This window comes from Artemia franciscana, chromosome 7 (genome assembly GCF_032884065.1).
Source record: "Artemia franciscana chromosome 7, ASM3288406v1, whole genome shotgun sequence".
Taxonomy (NCBI): Eukaryota; Metazoa; Arthropoda; class Branchiopoda; order Anostraca; family Artemiidae; genus Artemia; species Artemia franciscana.
Window position 1 is genome coordinate 60563351 of NC_088869.1, and position 10037 is coordinate 60573387.

The window sequence follows — 10037 nt, forward strand, 5'->3', positions numbered from 1 at the left end:
AGGGGAAAAACTGGCCCAATAGCAAATGTTTTTCATGTAGTTTTTTTTTACGTTTTAGAATTCCTTAGTAAGAGCAATTTTTTTCAAATCTAAAGGTTGAAAGTTGAATCTCGACGATATACAAGTACTTGTGTTATTAAGAACATTTTTTTTTTCCATAAGATATTTCAAAGAAAATTAAAGAACAAAATTAAAACCTAAAATGAACAGCAATAAAGTCAACAAAAAAGTCAAACTTAAAGCGAACATAAAGTCCTGTGAGTTGATAAATTATATCTAAATCATAAATAGAAATGAAAACAAATATTCAGGAAAAACTTGAAACGAAAAATAAAAAATACCACAGATAAGAGTGAGGCTTTCCATGAGGTACTCTAAGAACTAGTTAATTTTCAAGCCGGTCACAGTTTCAAAAAACACCTTTGACCCACTATCAGGCCCTTTAACATCCTCCATCTCCCAACAAAATGTTGGTAGGCTATGATATAGGTTTCAAGCTACCAATAAAAAGTTTATTTTGGTGTGTGCCTCCAACTAAATTTTTGTTGTGCATTAAGTCCACCTGGTCCTATGACTTGCCACTGTGATTTCCAAACCCATCCAAGACAGAACTATTCCTGGCTCACTTTTGGATCACCAAAAACCCACTACCTCTTCTAGAAAATATATGGTCTTCCTGGTCCAGGGAATTATCTCTGAAAGATATTTCAAGCTAATCGAAGAATCAAGGTCAGACATGCCCACCTTTTTACTGCAAACAAGGGGCAGTTTGCGGAATTTAGAACCCTTGCTCTTAGGGCTACATAATATATGTCATCCCGCAGGCATATTTGTTGAAGCTTTCGAAATTTTGAAAAAAATAGCTATCAGTAAATTTTGATTCGCTAGCAAAGGGTGGTACCAAGAGTGTCTGGGGCAAAAAAATGACAAAGCAAGAGGACTGATAATCCTCCAATCGCAATTGGTCCTGGAAAGGTACCAGAACTTTGGATTCCTTCTATTTTCTAAAACCTCCACACGCAGCGGCATATGCTCTTTAATGAAATCTACTGAGAGTATGCAATCTCAATTTTGAGATGTACTCGCTTGGCTTTAAGCGGGAAAAAATGCACACTCCATGGGAGTGTCGATAAACTAACTACTGCAATTGTAAAAGACTCTGGAAAAAAAACTTTACCCGTTGTAAGCCATGACGTGGTTCTCGTCGTATTAGTGTCTGGCTGAGTTTTAAGGACCATTCACAATGATATTTTACTAATGCCAAGTTTTAGCAAGCGCTAACTTGTACCAATAAGGATTTGTCATAGAATTTCCTTATTGGTACATCTTTTGTGAATGGGCCTTTCCGAACAAGTATCAATTATAAAAGTAAGAACCTTTTTAAATAAATTATAAAAAAAAATTTCCTTGTTCACCAAAGATTACTTGAATTGAAAATAATCGAGCAAATGACTAATAACAACTGGTCATGTAGGGCCTCCGAAGACCTGAGCCCTGTCTTGTTTTCACAAGCAATTCTTCTGCACTATCAGAGCATACATCCTACTTGTAAGTTTCCAGTAAAATAAGCTTTATACTTCCTTTGGAGGTTGCCTGATATCAAAGCGAATACCACAAAACCTAATTAGGGAACTTGACAATTCAAGGAGATAAATTTATAGAAAGAATTAATCTGTAGTTAAGAGGAAGAATTTGTACGATTAGAAATTTATTTATTTGCTTTTATGCTCTAGTATATATACTGTATATATGTATACTATATGTATATATACTGTCTAGTATATATATATCTACTATATATATATATAATTTAGGAAAACAGTGTTCCTTTTCTCCTTTTGTCTCTTTTTTTTTCTTTTTTTATGTGTTTGTGCTGTTGCATTGGTGATTGTTGATTGGTATATATATATATATATATATATATATATATATATATATATATATATATATATATATATATATATATATATATATATATATATATATATATATATATATATATATATATATATATATATATATATATATATAAAAAAACAAGTTTTTTCAAGTGAAAGTAAGTAGCAATACCAACACTTAACGCGAACAGAAATTATTATGTGTGTGAGGAGGATGCCACCTTCTCAATACTTCGGTTTTTACGCTAATTTTTTTTGGTGAAAATATAAAAAAGCTTATCAAACAGTTCGTGGTAACGAACTGTAGTAAGGAGCGACCCGGCTCAATAGTAACCAAAACTCTAAAAAATGGAATTTTGATACCAATACCTACATCAAAAGAATTGCATTTTAATGCTGATTTTAAATATATAAGTTTCATCAAGTTTAGTCTTACCCATCAAAAGTTACGAGCCTGAGAAAATTTGCGTTATTTTAGAAAATAGGGGGAAACGCCCCCTAAAAGTCATGGAATCTTAACGAAAATAACACCATCAGATTCAGCGTATCAGAGAACCCTACTGTAGAAGTTTCAAGCTCCTATCTACAAAAATGCGGAATTTTGTATTTTTTGCCAGAAGGCAGATCACGGATGCGTGTTTATTTGTTGTTTTTTTTTGTTTTTTTTTTCCAGTGGTGATCGTATCGACGCAGTTGTCCTAGAATGTTGCAAGAGGGCTCATTCTAACGGAAATGAAAAGTTCTAGTGCCCTTTTTAAGTGACCAAAAAAATTGGAGGGCACCTAGGCCCCCTCCCACGCTAATTATTTTACCAAAGTCATCAGATCAAGATTCTGAGATAGCCATTTTATTCAGCGTAGTCGAAAAACCTTATAACTATGTCTTTGGGGACGAATTACTCCCCCACAGTCCTCATGGGAGGGGCAACAAGTTACAAACTTTGACCAATGCTTACATATAGTAATGGTTATTGGGAAGTGTACAGGCGTTTTCAGGAGGATTTTTTTGGTTGGGGGAGGGTTGAGAAGAGAGGGATATGCAGGGGGAACTTTCCATCGATAATTTGTCATGGCGGAAGAAAATCTCCATGAAGGGAGCGCAGGATTTACTAGCATTATTTAAAAACACAATGAAAAAATAAATATGAATAAGTTCTTTCAGCTGGAAGCAAGGAACAGCATTAAAACTTAAGACAAACAGAAATTATTACCCATTTGAGGGGCTCACCTCCTCCTAATACCTCGCTCTTTACGTTAAAGTATTTTTAGTGATTTCAACTATTTATTCTACGGCTTTTGTGATTCTGGGGTCATTCTTAATGAATTGGGACAAAATTTAAGCTTTAGTGTAAAGAGCGAGGATCTGACAAGGGGGCGAACCCCCTCATATATGTAATAAAAATATGAGAATACAAAAGTTTTTACGTAAGCTAATTTATAAGTTACGTAAATCTTTCACTAATAAAAATATTCGTAAAAAATTAAAAGTTAGTTGCCTTTTTAATTGACCAAAAAATCGGAGGGCAACTAGGCTTCCTCCCCCGCTCTTTTTTTCTCAAAATCATTCGATCAAAATTATGAGAAAGCCATTTAGCCAAAAAAAAAAATGCAAATTTCGTTTTAATTATTCCTCTGCGGAGAGCCAAAATCAAAACATGCATTGATTCAAAAGCGTTCAGAAATTAAATAAAACAAACAAGTTTTTTTAACTGAAAGTAAGGAGCGACATTAAAACTGAAAACGAACAGAAATTACTTCGTATATGAAAGAGGCTGCTTCCTCATCAACGCCCCGCTCTTTGCGCTAAAGTTTTTTACTGTTTTAAAAAGAAGAATTGAGAGACAGAGTCAAACTTTAGCGTAAAGAGCGGGGCGTTGATGAGGAAGCAGCCTCTTTCATATACGAAGTAATTTCTGTTCGTTTTCAGTTTTAATGTCGCTCCTTACTTTCAGTTAAAAAAAACTTGTTTTTTTTTATTTAACTATCAAACAGTTCGTGGTAACGAATATACCAAGAGTTACATCAAAAGAATCGCATTTTAATGCTGATTTTAAATATATAAGTTTCATCAAGTTTACTCTTACCCATCAAAAGATACGAGCCTGAGAAAATCTGCCCTATTTTAGAAAATAGGGTGAAACACCCCCTAAAAGTCATAGAATCTTAATGAAAATCACACCATCAGATTCAGCGTATCAGAGAACCCTATTGTATAAGTTCCAAGATCCTATCTACAAAAATGTGGATTTTGTATTTTTTGCCAGAAGACAAATCACGGATGCGTGTTTATTTGTTCGTTTTTTTTTTCTTTTTTTTTCTTTTTCCCAGGGGTGATTATATCGACCCAGTGGTCCTAGAATTTTGCAAGAGGGCTCATTCGAACAGAAATGAAAAGTTCTAGTGCCCTTTTTAAGTGACCAAAAAAATTCGGCGCTCATTTTTTTCCCAAAGTAGTCGGATCAAAATTCTGAGATAGCCATTTTATTCAGCATAGTCGAAAAACCTTATAACTATGTCTTTTGGGACGACTTCCTCCCCCACAGTCCCCGTGGGAGGTTCTGCAAGTTGCAAATTTTGACCAGTGTTTGCATATATTAATGGTTATTGGGATATGTAGAGACGTTTTCAGGGGGATTTTTTGGTTGGGAGGGGGGCTGAAAAGAGGGGGCTATGTGGGAGAAATTTACCATGGAGGGATTTGTCATGGGGGAAGAAGATTTCCATAAAGGGGGCGCAGCATTTTCTAGCATTATTTAAAAAAAACAATGAGAAAGTAAATATGAAGAAGGTTTTTTTTTCAACTGGAAGTATGGAGTAGCATTAAAACTTAAAACGAACAGAAAATATTAAGTATATAAGGGGTTCACCTTCTCCTAATACCTCACTCTTTACGCTAAAGGATTTTTAGTAATTTCAACTTTTTATTCTACGGCCTTTGTCATTCAGGGGACAAAATTTAAGCTTTAATGCAAAGAGTTATTGACGAGGTATTGACGAGTGGGCGAACCTTCTCATATACGTAATAAAAACATATGAACATAGAAGTTTGTTACGTAAGCTAATTCGTAAGTTACGTATATCTTTTACTAATGAAAACGTTCGTAAAAACTAAAAGTTCTAGTTGCCTTTTTAAGTACCCGAAAAATTGGAGAGCAACTGGGCCTCCTTCCCCTCCTTTTTTCGCAAAATCATTCGATCAAAACTATGGGAAAGCCATTTAGCCAAATAAATAAATATGCAAATTTTGCCTTAATTATTCATCTGCAGAGAGCCAAAATCAAAACATGGATTAACTAAAAAACGTTCTGAAAGTAAATTTAAAAAAAAAACAAGTTTTTTTAACTGAAAGTAAGGAGCGACATTAAAACTTAAAACGAACAGAAATTACCCCGTATATAAAAGGGGCTGCTCCTTCTTCAACGCCCTGTTCTTTATGCTAAAGTGTTTACTGTTTTAAAAAGTAGAGTTGAGAGAAAGAGTCAAACTTTAGTGCAAAGAGCAAGGCGTTGAAGAAGGAGCAGCCCCTTTCATATACGGGGTAATTTCTGTTCGTTTTAAGTTTTAATGTCGCTCCTTATTTTCAGTTAAAAAAACATTTTTTTTTTCAATTTTATTCTAATTAAACGGCTTTTGTGTTTCAGGATTCGTTCTTAAAGAATTGGGACAAAAAGTCGAACTTTATCGTAAATAGCGGGGCATTGAGGAGACCCCCAGCCCTTAGCATGTGCCTGGGTTTAATCTCATAATTTTCAGTTCAAATATTTTCGGTTCAAATGCAACTGATAAATATATGACTTGTAATTGTTCATACGTGGTTATACGTTTCGCACTCAAAACAGGTTTCAGTTAAGCAATAGAAAAACTCTACTGCAATGAATGGGGGTTTAGGGGCCGATAGTCCCTTCATTTCTCTTTTTTTTAAGTTAAGCAAAGACTTTTCTTCGTTTTAAGGTTTAATGTCTCGTTTTAAACAAGTAGTTTTTTTGTTTAATTATTCAATAGGCTAGTAAAGACCGAAGCTAGTGACTCGAGAGATTAATTAACCAACTCAATTAATCATTTACATTTTTAATCATTTCACATTTTTGAAAATAAAAATGTATTATTTTTTAGCACTGTGTTCGTAAAATAAGCAAAATAAGCAAAAATAAAACAAGCGAAATTTATGGCAATTTTTCTTTATTGAGAATTCTGTTTGCTTAAAATTCTTAATTTTAAGTGAGAGAACCCGGTAACATGAACATGTGATAATAGTTTCAGCAATAGCTAAATACAAAGGCAGTGATTGAGTGCTTTCAAATACATAGTTGGATTTTAGCCTCTTCTCATACTTCTTCTGAACTGTAGGAAAAGATCCATCGAAATAATGAAGTGTCGTTACATGAGTGTTGAAATATTCATCCATTCTTGTCAAATTAAAAAGAACATATTTTTCCTTTGAAAGTACGGAGCAACATTAAAATTTAAAATGGACAGAAATTATTCCGTATATAAGGGGGGCTGCTCCTCCGGAATCGCTCGCTTATTACGTTAAAGCTTTTCAATGCTCTAAAAAGAATTTTATTGCAGATCAATGGCCCTTGCCTTTCAGGAGTCTTTCTTAAAGGAATTGGGACATAAGGTAAAGCTTTAGCGCAAAGAGTGAGGGATTGAGGAGGAAGCAGCCCCTGTGATATAGCAGATATAGGGAATAATTTCTGTCTGTTGTAAATTTTACTTACTTTCAGGTGAAAAAACTTCTTCCTTTTTTTTAAATTCAATTTCTGATCGTTTTTCAAATCCTTCCGGGAAATCACCCGATGGAAAATTTCCTCCCGAAAGTTCACCCCCGAAAAAGTTTTCGTACGAAAAATTTCTTGTATATAAAATTCCCCTTCCTCCGGAAACTCCTCTCGGAAAATTCTCTTCTATACACAAAAAAAAATAACAAATAAACGTGAAACCGTGACTTGGCTTCTCGAAAAAAAAAACAAAAAACAATGCAAATTCCATAGCTGTGTAAATGGGAGCTTGAAACCTAGAACCTTGAAACGACGAATTCTGTAATGTTTAAATACATTGTATAAATTGAAACATTCAGTATAAGTCGGAAAAGAAAATTTAATATCATTTAAAATCGCTGAGAACAAACCTCCTGGTAACACTCTCCCCTAACAAAAATATTAGAGGCTGAGGCTCTTGGTACCCAGTCTCGACCTTTCGATCTCTGTGCCTTGTAGGCATGCGAATTTAATATTTTGGCCTAGATAAACGAAGATTATCGGATAGGAGGAAAATTACTACCCCCCCCCCCCCTCACAGCACTAATAATAAAGTCAAGACCCAAAATATCCGCGGAAATCAAGAAGAATTAGAGAATAATTCCCCAAAAATCATTCTATATTTATTGCAGACCCAATGAGATTTGGAAAATTTGGCATTGAATTTACTCTATGAGGCAAGTGACCCCATCCACACAAAATTACCCACCCACCGTCCCTCCTTCATAAAAGCTGATGCGAACTTTGTATTTTAAAGCAAATAAAAATAGTTAAATGAAACATTAAAATAAATACCAGAAACACTTTTCTGTAAAGGGAAGGGGGTATCACCCCACAGTATCCTTATTCAGGCTTAGTCTAGATGAATTTGGATGAAGGATTAATTCCCCCACCCCTTCCCATAAAGCGCACATCCTTTTTCTATATTTATGAGTAGGCTCATGGAGAGTTAGACAGTTTGGATATTAAAATGCGCTCTTTTAAGAATGTTATACCTCTATTTATATTCCCGATTTATATACCTAATGTTATTTACGATAATATTTCAAATAAATGTGAAATTTATTGATGATTCTATAAGGAAAATACAAATATTCCAGCCATTATGTCTGATGGCGTGAACTGTTTAGTAAAAATAATTCTCGGAACATCTATATTATCATAGTCGTAGCGTCCACTGCACCCAGTACATAACGAACTCTAGCCCATAGTGACCAAAAGATTAAAATCACGTATTGAAACTAAAAACTGTCAGGTGAGGAAAAATCGTCATTTGAAGTTGATTCAGTAATGGTAACTATTACTTCGATTAATCTTAATCGTAAATGTTAGTTAGGAAAACAAATTTACGAAAATTTTGAAAAATATCCTGAAACCCCTAGAAAACGACATCACATCGGAACAAAAATTACGCCAATGGAATCATTACAACCGAAAATCACATTATAGGAGAATTATCTCGAGTAATCAGGAAAATCACTTTTCACATGGTATATATACATATATATTTCCAAATATCAAGGTCACATTTCTGACAACGCAACCCCCCCCCCCCTAACGTTCCTACATATAGCCCCAATTATAAATTTATTGGTTGTTTTTCATCTCGTGAGGTGTCTTATAGTGGACATCTGTAATCTTCACCCGATGAAATTCAGTTTCGTCTCAACAATTTCAATAGAATTATGGATACAAATATTATTTGAAATAATTTAAAAATATAGATAACAAAGGAAGAAAATACGATAATCTTACTCTTGTTGTATATTGTAAAGTAAGAATTTCATTGTTTTCTCTTATTTCTGCTTAAATCCTAGGGCTATATTTGGGACCACCAAAGGAGAGTGTGCATTGACAGGAAAGCGATCATGACATCTGAAGAACCTAAAATAGGGAATCTAATGGAATTAATTTTATTTTATTAACATGCTTCATTCAGTATTAACATGCCTTACTGCTATTTTTATCGAAAAATGCCGGCAAAACCTTTTTTGGTATTTTCATGGAAAATTTGAAAAAGAGAGATAAATTAACCCCCCAATATAAGAAATATCTTTTGTCCCTCCCTCTTCCCTACATTACTCGTGCATTGGTGCCCGGACTACCAAAATGAAAATAAAAGAGTAGGAAATTGTGGATATAGCCTAGGGTTGGAAAAGGTGCCGAAGAGAACATAATGGTAGGGTACTACCTTTGTCCTATTATGATACTTTCTTCACAGGAAGAATCTTTGCACACAATTAATACTTTATCCCTATCTAATTTTTGTCCTAGAACCAACTATAAGTAGTTTCTATTATAGTGTTTAGTTCAGAAGAGGAGGTACTACTGCTACCAATAATTTTGTTATTAGATCGGAAAACGAGGACACAAAGAAATTGTGAAAGAAGACATTACTTGTAGGCTATTGACTTCAAATTATCCTTATAAAGCACCAAATTTAACTCAATATTTCATCCTTGTACACCTGAACATTTGCACAGATCTACAAACACTAACGAGTAACATGTTTACCTGGCTCTTGGGCAAGGTATTCTATCCTGAGGGTCTTTATTTGGTTTCTTAAATTGACTCGCGTTAAGTGTTTAGTAATGACAAAATAATTCTGTATCTTCTTCAAGCTTGTGTCTGACAGGGACAGAAGCATAATTAAGGCTTGGGGGTTCATTAACAAAACTTAGTTTTTCTTGTTAGTGTATTTCGCCCTCCACCTCTGTAAGTAATTTAACTTTTGACCTTGACAGGGGGAGGGGCGTCCCCCAAAAACCTCCCCCTGTTTGACAGCAAATTTCCACATTAGACAGTCAATTTGAAGAACTGTACCATTTAAAAAAAATGAAAGCTTCTGATAGAAGTAAAGAGCAAAGTTGCAACAAAAAATGAACAAAAATTATTGTTTTATAGTTTAGGCGGCATATGCATCTGCAAAACTGGTTAAAATAAACTGACTCCTGATGTTCCCCAATATTTATAGATCGCTGAAATACTAGCGCTTTACTGAAAACGCAAAACAAAATATCATGAATGTTTTCATGAAAACAAAAAACTGACGCATAAAATAGGATTAAGAGCAGAAAAGTCTTCAAGGCGCCTGACGATCAAAGAAACTCAGAGAAGGTGAATTTTCAGCAAAGCAATAACTTTACAAAATTCTTATAATGTAGGGATATACCACGAGTCAGTTTATTTGAAACAGTAATACAGATACGTACTGTGCCAACGAATTAGTTGATTAGGTCATTTTTATTGCATCGTCGTTGCAGTGTATATTCTCTGTAAGCTTTTTACAATCCAGGTCAGGGGCGTAATTTACTATGAGGTCTGGGAGGATCAGAGGAGGCAACGCCCAGACCTAGGATTGTCTCCCAGACCCTAGTTTG

At 34.5% G+C, this 10037-nt stretch overlaps 1 protein-coding gene across 1 annotated transcript in view; it reads right to left on the reverse strand.

Moving 5' to 3' along the window:
* The window catches only part of LOC136029559 (protein PALS1-like), a gene marked incomplete in the record, with an annotated part of 254054 nt that extends 244901 nt beyond the window's left edge, over window positions 1–9153 (reverse strand). The window contains 1 exon segment of the mRNA XM_065708038.1: window positions 9055–9153.
* Window positions 9154–10037: the final 884 nt, after the last annotated feature.